General features: G+C 36.0%; 1 protein-coding gene across 1 annotated transcript in view; it reads left to right on the top strand.

Moving 5' to 3' along the window:
- Positions 1-17646, top strand: part of Gabrg1 (gamma-aminobutyric acid type A receptor subunit gamma1) — a 75015-nt gene that overhangs the window by 12658 nt on the left and 44711 nt on the right. The window lies entirely within an intron of this gene.

Raw genomic sequence — 17646 nt, 5'->3', positions numbered from 1 at the left:
CCTTACCTATCCTGAGGGTTAGGTGGGAAGAGTATGGGAGGTGGCAAACTGGGATTTGGAGGAGGGGAGGGAGGGGGAACTATGGTTAGTATGTAAAATGAAAAACAAACTTTTAAATAAAATAAAAAGAAAATTAATACTTAAAATATGTTGGGTTTAATATTTACATTTTACTCTTGGTGTGACCAAGTTTCTGAAATATTTTTAGAAGTATTAGAAGGAGGGTTCTGGCAACTCATTAATGACTGCGTGCATTCTGAGATGCTCTCTTACGGTTGTGTGATGTCTGAATAGTATAAATGTAGAGATGCATCTGGTCCTTAGTCGTCTTAGATGCATGTACTCACGGAAGACTCATCTAATATGTGTAATTCAGGGTCTTCAAAAAAGAGTACATTTTCTATAAAGTAGCCATATTGACTAGATTGAATCTGATCTCAGACAACTGCACTCTATTAGGTAGTTAGTTATTTGAGCAACTGATGTGTAAATAAATGCTTATTTCAAGGATTTGCTTAATAGCATTTCCTTCACAGCCTCAGACTGCCACAATTAGCATAGATGAAGAAGAAGGATTGCATGTTGCTGCTGTACTCATTTGTCTCCCTTGCCTTCTGAAGGGAGTGCTCCAAGAGTATCTTATGCTAATGAATATTGTATTCTTATTTTAGATCCCAAGACAATAAAATGGTGCGGGCCTCTTATTTGGATATATCCATGCTCAATTCTTTCACTTTTATGATATTTCAAATTGTTCTGTAATCGAATAAGAATCAACATGATGCCTTTACACAATTCTTGCAGACTTAAAGCATTTATCTGATGCATAAAAGCATCAAAGATTTAGAAAATGTGAATATCGTTAAGGATTGCATCACATATAAATCTAATTTATGTCCTGTCAGGCTCTCTGGATATAAATTGAAATGGTGACTTGGCTGTTTATTTTAATATAATTTATACACAGTGGTAACTTAAAAAATACTGTACTAAAGATTATGCTAGCTTTCTCTTCCTCAAAAAAGCATGATAATGCTTACATGGAAATACTTACAAAAGATATTTATAATATTTGGGTATTTACCATATCCCTGAACACTTTTCATAAGACACGTAATTGTTCACTTTCTAAAGTTGATTGATTTCAGAGAGTTCTCAGAAGATCAAAGTTCAGTTCTTAGAATTCATATTGAGTGGCTGGAAACTTGAAATCCATCTGCACTCCAGTGTGTTCATTTCCTGTCCTGTCTTCCAGAGGTACATGTGCTTGTTTGTGTAGTAAGGAGGAAGCTGCTTGTTGGTTCCCAGCAGCCGGCTAGCTTAGACCAAAAATCACCACACAGAAACTGTATTAATAAAATTACTGTTTGGCCCATTAGCTCTAGCTTCCTATTGGCTAACTCTTACATTTTAATTTAACCCATTTCTATTAATCTGTGTATGGTCACGTGACAGGAGTTTACGGCTAAAGTTCTCAGCTTCTGTCTCCAGTGGCTCGATTGCTTCTCTCTGACTCTGCCCTTCTTTCTTCCAGCATTCAGTGCAGCTTTCCCTGCCTACCTAACTTTTGCCTTGATATAGGTACAAAACCTATTTCTTATTCATTAGTGGTAATCACAGCACACAGAGGGAACTTGCACATCATGTGTGTATACCCCACCTCCACATATACAGAATTAAAAATAACCTTTCATTTAAAGGACAGAGTTAACACAGAAAATAAACAAAACATAGACAAAAATAAAAATGTTGGTAAGTTGCATGTTTTATTAGTAAGATTTGTTATGATATATGGATAGCTGTTAGTATGTTATAATAGTATTTTTTCAATAAAGAAAAGATAAATTTCAGAATTATTATCTAAAATATTAAGAAAAGTATTTTTATCATTTGATCTTTTTAATCTTATTCCTAAATATATGCCTATCATCATGACATTTTTTAAGAAAATTTACTCTCCTATTATTTTGTCTCTTTCTCATTAGCAAAAAAGTTTTCAATATGATAGCTCTAATATGATTAAATAATCTCTGTTGCAAAAGCTTAGGAATTGTCCAAAATCTTTTCTAAAACAACAGTGACCTATGAAGGCTCCACTCCTGTGGGAGAAGCTATGAGTGGTTGGTAGATGCTACAAGAAGGAGATTCACTTGCCTGGCTGCTGGTCGGCTGCTTGAGCCCCATTGGACAGACACATATCTGCGTGTACAAGAGGAGCACTAATAGTACTTTCCAGGTTTTAAAAATAAAAACAAAATACAAAAAGAGGACAAGAAGCTTGGGAAGGAGGTAGAATGAGCCTCACCAAATCCCCCATCCCACTCCCCATTCATTCCTCAGAGAGGACAAGGGGAGTCATCAAAGTCTGTGATACCAAGTAGAGGGAGGACCAAGCCCCTTCCCACTGAATCAGGCTGGGCAAAGTATCCCACCATGGGTAATGGGCTCCAAACAGCCAGTTCATGTACCTGGGATAAGTCCTGGTCCTACTGCCAGAACCCCCACTCCCACTTAAGTATATCAAGCCACATAACTATCCACATTCAGAGGGCCTAGTTAGGTCCCATGCAGGTTACCCAGATATCAGGCAAGAGTCCCTTAGCTACCCCTAGATGGGGCTGGCTGTCTTTGCGGTTTTTCCCATCACAATCTTGACCATCCTTGCTCATATGATCCTTCCTCCATCTGTTCAGCTGAACTCCAGGAGGTCAGCCCAGTGCTTAGCTCTGGATCACTGCATTGTCTTCCATCAGTTACAGGATATAGATTCTATGATGAGAGTCAGGTTGGTCAGTAATATGATTACAGGGGAAGGACAGTTCGAGGACTCTCTGAATTATTTTTAGGAGTCTTAGCTGGAGTCATCCTTGTTGACTCCTGGGAGTTTCCCTAGCATGAAGTTTCTCCCTAATGCAATATGACTCCTTCTATCACGATATTTCTTTCATTGCTCCCCTGCTCCGTTCCTTGCTTATCTTTGCCATCTGGATCCCTCATGTTCCCTTCCCCATCCCCTCCCTTCTAACAGCCTCACAGTTTATGCGAGAGATCCTAACTATTTCTCCTTCCTGGCATCTTCCTTGTGTATCCTTCTTAGTGTCCTCCTTTTTTACCTAGCTTCTCTGGGACTATGGATTATAGCCTGGTTATCCTTTGCTGTACATCTGACATCCACTTATGAGGGAGTAAATATGGTGTTGTCTTTCTGGGACTGGATTACCTAACTCAGGATGGTTTTCTCTAGTTCCATATATTTGCCTGCACATTTGCAAATTTAAGATGTCATTTTTTTTTTTTACCACTGAGTACATGTACCCAAAGGAAGCACATTCATACCACAAGGACATTTGCTAAACTATGTTCTAAGCAGCATTATTCATAATAGCCAGAGCCGGGAAACAACCTACATGCCCCTCAATAGAAGAATGGATAAAGAAATATTATACATTTACACAAGTATTACTCAGCAGTAAAAAACACAAGATGAATTTGAAAAAAAAAACACAGCATTGAAAGGGGAGGTAGGCTTGAAATCTCACTTCTAATGAGGAGTTATTAGCAACGGATAGCTTCTGGAAGAGGGAAAGTCAGTTTTCTTACATGGCGTTGACTCTGGTAGTTAAACCTTACTCCAGTGGAGGGTCATACATCCGAAGGAATATGAGCAACACAGTTTGGATTCAAAGGGGGATGGGAATGACACTGAGTTATCTCTGTGGGGAAAGAAGTGACTCAGTGGAACTTTAATAGGGTGTTGAATATGACCAAAATGCATTGTTTAAAATTTTCAAAGATCTAATATAAATGAAAATAAACAAAGTTTGTTTGTTTTTCTAGAGCAGCAGATCACTGGTAGGATCTGTGGAAGAAATGCAAATTTATGAATTCAGAAAATTTTGCTCAAATATTTAAATGTGATCTGTTACCTAAATTGTTATTTTGGAGATTGATATTTAATAAGGGGAAAATTAATATACATTGAATATGTATGATGCATACACATGTATGTGTGTATTTATATGTGTATATATACATATATATTCATAAGCATACATCAAATGTTTTCTGTGTTGATATAATTTTAATCTGAATTAAGTATTTAATTATGTGTGTGGATTTTAGAAAGATACTGGGGTTTTAAAATAAAAAACAATACCTTAGCCATGGAGGTATGGAATTTGTAGGCCAAATTAAAATTTCACAGAAAATGATCAAATATTTCATAAACAATAAAAGTAGCTGAAACGTTATGCAAGATAAATAAATGTTTGACAAGAAAGACGTTGGGAGACTAGATTGTGTGGTCTGTGGGAGTTGCTCTTAGTTACATAGAAAACCATCACACTAAGATCCAGTACTCTGAAAATGTAGAATTCATATATATATAAGTTGATATATGTGTGTATATACATGTATGTATACATGAATATATGTATGTATATACACACATATATTTTTATATAAGTATATATTTATATATACTCTGATATCTGTGCCTGTATTTTTAGAGCATTTCAGTTGTTATTATGTTTTTCTTTGAGTACAGGGATACAAGAGTTGAAATAGAGATATCTATAAAAATGCCATCACAATTTGGGACTTTCTAGTGAATTCTGTCTTGCAACTAGAAATGTGAATTTGGGTTAGTTCTTCACACCTTTCAGAAAGTCCTTATATTTACTTATAAAATTAGGCCATAGGATATCCCTTGTGTAGGGTGCATACACATTTATTCAGTTATGGAGCAAATAATGAGAGCCTTTTTTTTCTTTTGCCATAGAGTATCATAGACAATGAGCCTGCATCAGAAAACAAAACAGTCAAACTCCAACAGACAGGGTTGCTTTGAGAGTGCATGCTTAGAAATCAGAAGAGAGTTTATGTTTTAAGATTGTCTTGAAGATGTGAATTCATTTCAATTTAAACAACTTCCAAAATCCTCAGGGGGAAGAATTGTGTACATTTATCTACGACTTGCTGAATGTATACGTGCACAGCAGTAAGAAAACATGGACTGAATAAGACTGAGCTGCAGTTACAAAGCCTGAGTCTACAACTGCTGCTCAGAGATTTACTCTCACAAAGGAGATTATCCTGACAAAATCATGGCACATATAAAGAGCAGGACCTTAAAATTTTTGGATTTACTCAGACTATATAATTTCTTTCTTTAAATAAGAATATCTACAAGAAAAATTTCGACACCTAATAATTATTAAGCATAAAATATTGAGTATGCCCAGATTAGTTAAGATGAGCGAAATAGAACCAATACCTCTTAAAATTAGCTTAAGAAAAAGATATGTATTAAAAAATATGAACTCACTTTGTTTTTCAATTAAATGTTTCCCCAGTAGTAAAAGAATCTGAGTAATTATATATTCTACACTTCTCATTGTCTGCTACACAAAATCTTGTTAAATATTTCCAATTGTTTATGGAGTAAGGAGCATTTCTAACACTACTTTTGAAATATTTACATGTTCAATGAATGCTCAGAATGTGCTAGGAAATTCATTCTTTTGTTACACTTATATTTCATGTTTTGGAATCATGTCTCTTTTGCTTCTCCCCTACCAATAAATATAAGACAGTTCGCATATCTTTTTTCCCTTAATTTGTTTGTTTGTCTGTCAATATGTTTTGAACTATATAATTATACTCATCCTAAAACAAACTGCATTCATACAAACCAAATAAGTCAAGTATATGCACATGGTCTACATAGAAGTGGTGATGTGATGATTATAAGAGCCATAGCTAGCTACTCCAAGGAAAAAGGCTCTTCCTGACACAATAAGGTTGATGAACATGCAAATTCACAAAGAATATAGTATGCACAAGACATGCACAAAGTCAAACAAAATCACAGCTGGAAAGGGGGAAGGAGGCACAAAGTTCCACACCAACCAGGAAGATATTACGATTGATCTTGGAGGAGAAAAATTCGTTTTCTTCAATGTGATACTTTGAGTGTATCTAAACACTCAAGAACAGACATTGTGTTAGTGAACTATTCAATAACACAACACACATGTGTGTATGTGAGTGCACTGTGTTTGTGCATGAGTGCTGTTATATTTGATACTTTCTTGGTTTTCATATTGTGTTTTTGAGAGAGAGTGAGCAAGAGTGAAGTTCGGTGGTTTTTGAAAAGGCAGGATTTGGAAGGACTTGGAGAAGGGGTAAAAGAATGATCCAAATATATTTAGCATATTAAATGAAAGAAAATATTAGCCATTTAGCAAGGGACAACAAGGTGCTATAGAACTCTGAGGAAAAATAATTCTATTCAATTCCTTGTTTAAATTTGACCTTTTGTAGAATCTGTTTGAGCAATTGCATACAAATTCACAAAATGTAGTTTCTTAAAACTGGAAGTTTGTGTGCCTGGGAGAAGCGTTGTGGTATTGATCAAGTCCCTATGTATTATTTACACACACACACACACACACACACACACACACACACACACACACACCAGTTTAGTGTTGTTATGGAATTACTAAGTGTACAATGAATAAGTCTCTGATTCTTCTGCCTTCTCTCTCTCCTTTTTGACCTTCCCTTAGTTTGTTATGCCCAATTTCAATATGTTTTGTTTTTACCTTCTCTTTTATATTTTATTGTACTATTATCCATGAAAACCTGTTTGTTCTCTAATGAGACAGAAATGGCATGGTTCTGAATGGAAAGGGACGTGGGATATGATCTGGGGGATTAGAGGGAGGGGAAGCTGTTTTCAATAATTGGGAAAAACGAATTCATGAAACTGAAATAATTGTCTTTTAAAATTTTATGTTTTAAATATAATAATTACTATTTTTTCCAACTACTCTGCACATCATTTATGTATGCAGGCAGCAATGTTAGGCAGCTATAGGGCTCCTCATATTACAGCCCCTCTCCTGCTTCAGTAAAAACAGCTGTGTATGCTATGGCTGTTATCCTCTGCTGTTCTTTCAGATTCACTGAATTATCTTCAATTTTATTTTGCTTTATGCAAGTGAGTTTCAGAAAGGACCCATATCTGCTGCCCGTTCATTTGTCTGAGTCTTTATGGAGGGTTTACCACCAACTACAGAAAGGACCATCCTCTAGATTCCCAGATGGGCACAACCCCATTTCTCATTGCATAGTCTGGGTTTTAGAAATCTCCTTTCTAGGCAACAGTAGTACTTGGGAAACACTTGCCCACTTTATTACTTCTGATTGGATTCTGAGAAACACAGAGTACCATAAAACTGTACCTTTAAAAATACAGTATTCGTCCATTTCTAAAGGTTTTCAAATACATAAAATATAAAATAATGAGTTATTTAATTAAAATATAAGAACTCTGTGTCAAAAAATTTTAATGCCTTGTTAAAGCCTCACAATTTCATTAAACAATTAGTACTAATACAGACTCTAAACCTTCTATCTCCAGCTTTCCTCTGTATTATTTATTCATCCTTATATGCTCATCATTCAAAAATAGGACAAGTCCATAATAATTACCCAATAGTTATTTTAAGTAATATAATTGGTTATAATACAATGTATAATAATGTATCATTTGTTATATTATAAATAATTGTAAATATAATCATATACAATTATATATCATTTGTTAAAGTAGTATTAAAATTGAAGATGGACTATAATTCACAGAAGCTCAGTTGTCTAAGCAATTTTTCCAAATAAATTGGTGCTATATGTTGAACATTATTCTATTTCACTCATGTATTATTATCAGTGACCCATTTTCCTAGCATTTAATGGAATTATGTATTATTCATATTCACATGAATTATGTGATTATATGCATCAATATATAGTATGTGAAATCAGGCCCTCACACTTGAGTAATTAACATTTTTCACAGTGAATTATCCCTAAGTCTGCAAGTTGACAATTTAATGCCTACAAAACCATTGAGGAAATTATTTGTGCCCTATATTTAATTATCATTTAAATTAAATTAAGAAGAATGTTTTATAAAAACAGTAAAATGTGTAAAACCCTTATTTTGATACTCTCCTCTTCTTGAAAGCATATTTAATCACAATGCCTTTTTCAGCTCAATAAACCAACACTAATGGCTACACCAAATTATCTAGTTTTATTTATTAATACTGACATTATTTAAGATAAAAAGTTCATATAATTAAATATACAAACGATGTTAAAATAAGATTAAAACTTGTCACAATATCTGAGGTTATTATTTTTTCTTTGAAAATATGGAATGGTGTCAACTCAGGTTTACTGTTCAAGTACACTTTTCCTTCATCACTTAATATTTGTTACTCATTCTTATTTCTGGAGGGTCAAGTTAGTTTAATATCAAAAAATAATACTAATGATAATGTAAATTATGAAATTCGGTATTTTTATAAGCTTAGTAGCAGGAGTAGTACTTTTTCTTGTGATGGTATAGTAGTTATCACTGAATTAGTTTCAGAGTGTTAAAGTATGAGTAACAATAGAAAAATATGTATTGTATTTGTTACCCTGAGATTTTTTTCATATATACTCAATACAATAGACTGTAATGAGCCTGTCTTTTCCCAGAAAATATATCGGGAATACCTATATGAAATTTATGGCCATGTCGGCGGATGTCACTTGAAATTATAACCTTTGTTCAAACTATGGGAAGCAGGCAGATCAATACTCCTTCAAAGTTTAGAGAAATTCCTTAGGCAATTCATTAAACTGGTCTGGATTACACCCTGTTTCCTTGTAGATTAATGGGAGAGGTTCCCTCGTGTGTCAGAATCAGAACACACTGCCCTTTTTAGGTGTGCTATCTATGGAGTTGCTCTATAATTCATCATCCAAACTAGGTCATCTTGTAAGTGAGAGGGAGGTGCCTGAATGATTCCAGGGAAACAGGTCTACAACCGTCTTGTCTTGAGAAAACTTAAGAATATTCATCTTCTATGTGAGCATTGGTCTGCAGCAGTTGCCTGATTTGCTTTAGGCGCATGCATGTTGCCATAGTGATAAACTAGGCCCATCTCTTCATTTGCCTTTACTTAAATTGTTGCTTAAATTCCAGGTAAAAGCACTTACGATATGAAAAATAGTAATATAGCCGTCAAAGTAGTTTTTATGCATCAGAACATTGCATAGTGCTTTACAGGAAGAGCTTAGAAAGCCATGATCCATATGACTCAAAAACTTTCGCTAGTAACTAGTTGTAACGAACTGTAGAAGCAGAAGCTTCAGAGTATAATACCGTTGTCAAAATGAGACAAGAGATGTTTGAGACATCTGAGTGAAAGGTATGGGAAAAGTTAACGGGACGGGAAACATAAAGGAGAGAGAAGCTTTGTGCAAAAGCACAATTTTTCCTATCTGTGACGCTGGAGAGGGAAGAGGAAGTTTAGGATGGAGGACTCAAGAGGACATTGCCCTGCTAAGAACCTTAGCAGATATGCAAGATATTCGTCAGTATTGCTATAGGATAGGGTCATTTCAGGTTCCCTATCCTCAGCTTCCCAAGGGACTAACTGGGGACATCGCCTTGGGCTCCTGGGAGCCACTCTAGGTTCAAGTCTCTTGCCAACCCTAAGATGGCTCCCTTAACTAAGATATGTGCTTCCCTGCTCCCCTATCCAACCTTCCTTTATCCCAATCTTCCTGTTTCCCCAAGTTCCCCCAATCCTCCCCTTCTCACTTTTCTCTCCCCGTCCCCCCTTATCCCGAATCCACCCCACCCCCAAGATCTCAATTTTCTCCCCGGCAATTTTGTCTAATTCCCATAGCCAAGAGGATAACTATATGTTTTTCCTTGGGTTCACCTTCTTATTTAGCTTCTTTAGGTTCACCAGGTATACACTCCGTGACCTTTATTTATGGCTAGAAACCAATTATGAGTGAGTACATCCCATCTGGTGATGGATGGAGATAGAGACAGAGACCCACACTGGAGCACTGGACTGAGCTCCTAAGGTCCCAATGAGGAGCGGAAGGAGGGAGAACATGAGCAAGGATGTCAGGACCACGAGGGGTGCACCCACCCACTGAGACAATGGGGCTGATCTATTGGGAGCTCACCAAGGCCAGCTGGACTGGGACTGAAAAAGCATGGGATAAAACCGGACTCTGATCATGGTGAACAAAGAGGGCTGATGAGAAGCCAAGGACAATGGCACTGGGTTTTGATCCTACTTCATGTTCTGGCTTGGTGGGAGCCTAGCCAGTTTGGATGTTCACCTTCCTAGACATGGACGGAGGGGGGAAGACCTTGGACTTTCCACAGGGCAGGGAACCCTAGCTGCTCTTTGGACTGGAGAGGGAGGGGAAAGAAGGGGGAGGGGGAGAAGGGTGGGAGGAGGGGGAAGGAAATGGGAGGCTGGGAGGAGGCGGAAACTTTTTTTTTTCCTTTTCTCAATAAAAAAAATAAAAAAATAAATAAAAAATTAAAAAAAAAGAACCTTAGCAGAGGGAGGCATAAGGCAAGCGTGGCTACACTATGGTACCTTCACGTTCAATTATTGCCTGACAGCAGCTTTGATAGCAATGGTCTGCATAGTCTCAGGGCTGCTCCCAGGTGCCAGCAGCTGGATAGCCTGAAGAGCAGTGTTCCCAGGCCAGTGAGCAAACAGTCAATTTCAGGGCTGTCATGACAATTTGTTGACAGAAAAAACGTTCTATCTCTCCTGCAAAAAGGCTCCCTTTAATTATTTATTTTTTAAGATTAGAAATTCATTTCAGAACAGTTTTTGATATAGATAGAGCAGCAGTTTATTTTTAGGTTAGGATGTCTATTATATTAACTCCTTCCTGTGTATTAATATTATAAATTATGTGCTGGAAAATTGTATAATACTATTGAATAAAAAAGCTTCTATAGTTCTTCTGATGTAGAATATTAAGTATTTTTCTTATCTGTTTCTTCACAAAACATTTATAATCATTTTACACATAAAGGATGATAGCAGCTCACTTCTTACTGTTATTTTTCCTATGATAGTGTGATTATAATATCATATCTAATAGACTTGATTAAGTAATGGTATGTAGAAAGATTTTTCTTTTCCACCTGCCTGTTCCCAAATAATTGAAACATGGACTGAATATTAATTATAAATATTCAACTGACAGCTCAAGTTTGCTACTATCAAACCCTTCCATTCATATTTCTTATCTGCCCTCAGCCACATGACGGCACCTGCCCTCAGCCACATGATGGCACCTGCCTTCAGCACAGCATGTTCATTTTGTTCTCTGCTTCTCTCGAGACTCCTCAGACTCCATGTTTCTTCTTCCCAGCATTCTCTTTGTCCCCAAATTCCTGCCTATCTCTAGACCCATCAACTTTTTGTTAACAATGAAAGCAACATATTTTCACAACTAACCAAAAAAGTATTCCACAGCAAACCTGAAGATTGATTTCCAGACCTTATGCATGATAGAGAAGTACTTGAACTCTCAATTTGCTTTGCTAAGTTTCTAGCCTCATTTTTGCAAGTCATCTATAAACACTGGTTGATTAAGTGTACACAATGTATGATATGCATATTTCACTATTTACTAAACCATCCTGTTGGTTAAAATGTATGCCATTTTTTCATTAAGTAACCACTGTTGTGTTTGATGTTTTCCAATATCATTTGTTTTAATAGATCTGCCCCATTCTAGGAAATATTCACTACAACAGGAACATCCCATTATTTGTTTTTGCATTTCCAGAACTTCACACTTTTTAAATACATGGTAATTGCTCCATAAATGAATGAAAATTCCGTGCTGGAGACAGTTTCTTAGAAAGCCTTTTTCACAGAGATGTGATTCATTAATAGTCACACTTTCAAAAGTGTGATCTCTTAAGGTTATTATTTTACCTTCTTGGTACCAAAGGATGAGTGAGGAAGCTTTATAAACTTACGTAGTCTAACAAGCTTCCCAACTGCATGCTATTTATGTTGTGCTCCTTCAAAGTAGCAAATCCACACCCCACCATTTGGATTATTCAGAAAGGATAAATCAGATGATTCATGGAATTATCATAAGGAACATATTTACAGTTTATATGAATCTTTAAAAAAGAAAAAAAAAGCTATTTCTACTATTTATAGTGATGTCCTGTAAAACAAGCCCATTCTTATCTTTGAGCTAGAGGTGTAAATGTGTTTTCCCCAGAATTAATGGAGATTACATGACATTACATATGGTCAGAACCTCCACCAGATATTTTGTAGGTTCAGTTCCTTAAAACCCTTGATATTTGTTATGCCCAATTGATGATAATAACAATTAAACCATCAGTTATAGTATACAATTAAGAAAATCACATATCAAGACGCAAAGACTCATTGAGGTTACAATTGCATGAATTTAAATTACTTGTAGACTTCTTTGAAAATGAATTCAGAAATATCTATAGTGTCAGTAAAGAAAAACAAATAATGAATATTTAGTTCATTATTATGAATAAATGAATAGGTATCTAAAATATGCCAGTTTTGTAGTATTCTCCTTTCTTTTTGCAATATCTACATATCCAGTAGAGTGTAACAATTATGTTTCAAAACTGGTGTTTTTAATTATCCACATAATACCAATGTAATGTTAAAATAATTAACAAATATTCTGAAACTGATTTGAATAGCTTGAAGTAAAGTGTAAAGAAATTAGCACTAATGAAATTCCTTTCTGTGCTGAGATAAAATCAGAAAAGAAAACTCTAATATAACCAAGGTCAATTTTCTCTGCTTCCTGCAAGAGAAAATATAACTCCCTGTGAATGTGTGATTTTCTTTATCAAAATGTTACCATACAAACTAGAGTGAACATCCTTTAGCTTATTGAAAAATTTGACTACAATCATGTTTCAATTGAAGACTGGATACTTGTATGTTCAATGACTCTTCCATATCCAGCAAATAGCTCTTTCTATGAAGGAGGGATTGAGAGATGTAAGGAAGACTAAAACACAGCTTATTTACAATTCTTCAGTAAGTATAATTTGATATAATATTCTTCCAAGTCGGCTCACCAGCCGGGAACCCAAGAATTTCAGTGTTTAAGGTATCTCAGTTTACCTAAATATGTACTTATTTATTTTAGAGAAAACAGTGAGAAATGTTAAGGGAAATAATATAAAGTTCTATGAGAAGAAGCACTGAATATTTTAAAAACACTTCAAGAAATAAAATATGTGAAAATCTAGTAACTGCATATGTATGGCACGTTATCTTTGTAGTCGTGATAGCTATTGGAGTCTTTGAAGTGCGGCAAAAAGCCTTCATCTTCATTTTGTTTACCACAAAGAAAACAGTGTTTAATTGTCTTTTTTATAGATAATATATACTTCTTAGTTGTTTATTTTAATTTCAGTTTTTATTGGTTTTATTGAGCTATACATTTTTCTCTGCCCTGACCCCTTCCTCTCCCTTCCCCTTCAACCCTCTCCCATGGTCCCCATTTTCCCAATTTACTCAGGAAAATGTTGAGGGAGAGAGGGCCTGCCTTTTGTCCCAACCACCTAGCTAGCTTACATCCGAAATAACCACACATAAACTCTATTCATTTAAACATTGCCTGGCCTATTATCTCTAGGCTCCTATTGGCTAACTCTCACATCTTGATCTAACCCAGTTTTATTAATTTGTATATATGAACACGATGCCATGGCTTACTGGAAAAGATTCAGCATGTCTGATTCTGGCAGCTCCATGGCAGTTCTCTGTCTCTGCTTTCTTCCTCCCAAAATCCAGTGCTATCTTCTCTGCCTACCTAAGTTCTTCCCTATCAAAAGGCCAAGGTAGTTTCTTTATTCAACCAATGAAAGCAACACATAGACAGAAGGACCTCCTACACCAGGAAATTGTCTTTTTTCTACTTCCCATGTAGATTAGATTCATGTATGTCTCTCTTATGTTCTTCATTGTAGTCTAGGTTCTCTGGGGTTGTGATTTATAGGCTGTATTTTTGTTTTATGTTTAAAACTCACTTAGGAGTGAGTACATATGATAATTGTCTTTCTGGGTCTGGGTTACCTCACTCGGTATCATGTTTTCTATCTCCATTCATTTGCCTGCAGTTTTCAAGGTTTCATCATTTTTTTCCCATAGTGTAGTACTCCATTGTGTAAAGGTACCACATTTTCCTTATCCATTCTTTGGTAGAAGGCCATTTAGGTTGTTTCCAGGTTCTGGATATGACAAACAATGCTGCTATAAACATAGTAACATCATCTTTTACAATAGCCACAAATAGCATAAAATATCTAGGAGTAGCTCTAACCAAGCAACTGGAAGACTTGTATGACAAGGACTTTAAATCTTTGAAGAAAGAAATTGAAGAAGACACCAGAAAGTGGAAAGTTCTCCCATGCTCTTTGGTAGGTAGAATTAACATAATAAAAATGGCAATCTTACCAAAAACAATCTACAGATTCAATCCAATGCCCATCAAACTCCCAGCAAAATTCTTCACAGACTTTGAGAGAATGGTACTCAACTTCATATGAAAAATCAAAAAATTCAAGATAGCCAAAACGATCTTGTACAATAAAAGAATTTCTGGAGGCATCACAATCCCTGACTTCAAACTCTACTACAGAGCTACAGTACTGAAAACAGCCTGGTATTGGCATAAAAATTGACAGGAAGACCAATGGAACCAAATAGAAGAGCCCGGATATTAATCCACATACCTTTGAACACCTGATTTTGACAAAGAAGAAAAAATATTAAATAATATTTAACTGTCTTTACTGAGCAGGGCAAGTGTGAGTATCTCAGAACCACCTGTGTTTTGTGTGTCAAACAATTAATTCCTCTGGGGCTGTTCCAGGTCTATAATGTACAGAATACAGATAATATGGCAGAAGTGTAATGTTGGGGCTTAGCAATTGCCTTGTGACTCTACAAAGGATATTTCTTGATGTTCTGCAAAAAGTACATTTATTCATTTGAATTTAATCATTTAAAAGAGATAAAATGAAAGGGCATAGAGCTTACTCAGGTTGCCTTGTTACTTGTTGTGGCCTTGGTGAGAGAAACTGATGAGCATTTAAGGAAGTCAGCCTGAGGCAAGAGTAAATAACATATGTTCATTTGTTTCCTGAAATATGAAATAAAAGTCAAACAGACTTTCCTATAAATAAAATAGGAAAATGCATTTTTTTAGCAACCTTTGTTATTTTACGTATCAATCCCAGTTTTCTCTCCCTCTCCTCCTCTTGCTCCCTCAAATCAATTCCAAGTACACTCCTCAGAGAGGATGAGGCCTCCCACGTGGAGTCAACCAAGTTTGTCACATCACATAAAGCAGGACTTGTTCCCTCATTCCTGTATCTAGGCTGAGCAAAATATCCATCCATAGGGAATAGGCTCTAAATATCAGTTTCATGCACTAGGGATAAATACTGGTTCCATGTCTGGTGGCCCCACAAACTGCCCAAGCCACACAACTGTAACCCACATTCCTAGGACCTGGTTTGGTCCTAGGCAGGTTCCTGAGCTCTCCCTCTAGAGTCAGATCCCACTAGCTCAGGTTAGCTGTTTTTGTGGGTATCTCTATTGTAGCTTTGACCCCTTTGCTCATACACTCCTCCCTCTCTACAATTGGACTCCAGGAGCTCACTCCAATGCTTATCTGTGGATCTCTGCATCTGCTTCTGTTAGTTACTGCATAAGGTTCTATGATGACAATTAAGGTAGTCATTAATCTGTTTACAGGGGGAAGGATAGTAAAGGCACCCTCTCCACTATAGCTTAGATTCTTAGCAAAGGTCATACTTGTAGATTTCAGGGTATTTCTCTAGTGCCAGGTTTCTTGCAGACACCATTATGGCTCCCTCTATCAAGATATCTCTTTCCTTGTTCTCCTTCTCTCTACTTCCCCCAACTCAAAGTTACAAATCACTCATGGTCTCCTTCCCCTTCCCCTTCTCCTGGCCCCACTCCCTTTACACGCTCACACCACACTCCCCAATTTACTCTGAAGATTTTGTGTATTTCCCCTTCCCATGGGGTATCTATTTATGTCTCTCTTAGGGTCCTCCTTGTTTCCTGGCTTCCCTGGGGTTGTGAACTATAGACTGGTTATCCTTTGCTTTATATCTAATCTCTACTTATAAGCGTGTTCACACAGTGTTTGTCTTTATGGGTCAGGATTACTTCACTTGGGTTTTTTTTTTTCTAGTTCCATCTATTTGCCTGCAAAATTCAAGATGTCTTTTTTTTTAACTGCTGACTCCATAATGTAAATGTACATTTTCTTTATTCATTCTTTGGTTGAGGGGCATCTAGGTTGTTTCTAAGTTCTGGATATAACAAATAAGTAATATTTGTACTTATTTGTACATAGAACATGATTGAGCAAATGTTTTTTTGTTTTTTGTTTTTTTTTTTTTTTTTGGTATGATTGAACATCCTTTGTGTATACTCCCAAGAGTGGAATTTCTGAGTCTTGAGGCAGATTGATTCCCAGTTGTCTGAGAAATCACCATACCGATTTCCAGAGTGGTTGTGCAAGTTTGCACTCACACCAGCAATGGAGAAGTGTTCCCCTCACACCACATTCTCTCCAGCATAAGTTGTCATTAGTGGATTTGATCCTAGCCATTCTGACAGGTGTAAGTTAGTATCTCAGAGTTGTTTTGGTTTGCATTTCCTTGATAGATAAGGATGTTGAGCAATTCATTAAGTGCCTTTCAACTATTTGAGATGCCTTTGTTGAGAGCTCTCTGTTTAGCTCTGTACAGATACTTTAGATATGTAAAGCTATCATGGAATATCTGTGACTTTCCAACTTAGGCTACTTGATTATTATAGTTCAAGTGTGTCTTGTCCATGCCACTCTCATTCTTGGACTGAACAGACGGAGTGAGGTTAAATGTAGCTAATCACCTGCATGGTAAATTAATATGATATTAGACTTTCTGCTTGGCGGTGATAAATATTTTTCAAAACCATATAAAGAGTCAAATATGAGTTTAAGAGGCCAAGGATTGTGTAATCCTCTTGCAGAAAGGATGGCCAAGTCAGAAGCCAGTGGGCTGATAAGTGTTTCTCCGTAGACAAGAATGGACCTTGATAAGAATGAAAAAAACCCAAGTCATTATATGCTCAACGTTTCAGAATTACTGAGGAGATAAGCTAGGAAATAAAGTTCTTTTAAATTAAGCTTTGATTTATTGTGTTAATATTGCATTATTCAGCTCTTTGTACTGTAAAAAATAGCTGACACAATCAATATATGTGGTAAAAAATTGTATTTTACCCCCATTCTGTGTCTCTATGTATAGATGTAAGCAAATATACCATATAACATGAAGAAAAGAGAAAACAAAAAGTTAAAAGTAAGGGGATGAGTCAGGACAGAACGTAGAAATAATGGTCATGAGTTAGAAGAAAAGATATACAGCCAGTTTTCTTTTTTTCAAATTCTGATTCTGTCTTGGAGTTTTTAGTTTTGATTTTGGTGGTGGATAAATGCATAAAATATGTATGTTGCTGAAAGGATAAAATTTAACAAGAAGCTGCACAGCCTCTGTTCTCAATGATGGTTCACACTATATAAAGTCATTGAGTTGTATTGACTTAAGTCTTGTTAACTATGAAGTGTGATGTTTATTTATTTGCAAAGTTTTATAATATACTTTATAAAATTAAATAGAAACAATAAGAATCAGTAAATGAG

This window comes from Alexandromys fortis, unplaced genomic scaffold, assembly GCF_014885135.2.
Source record: "Alexandromys fortis isolate MF-2015 unplaced genomic scaffold, M_Fortis_MF-2015_v1.1 scaffold_0, whole genome shotgun sequence".
In the NCBI taxonomy this organism is placed as follows: Eukaryota; Metazoa; Chordata; class Mammalia; order Rodentia; family Cricetidae; genus Alexandromys; species Alexandromys fortis.
The sequence above is the reverse complement of the archived record's forward strand: the minus strand, read 5'-3'. Positions and strand labels throughout refer to the sequence as shown.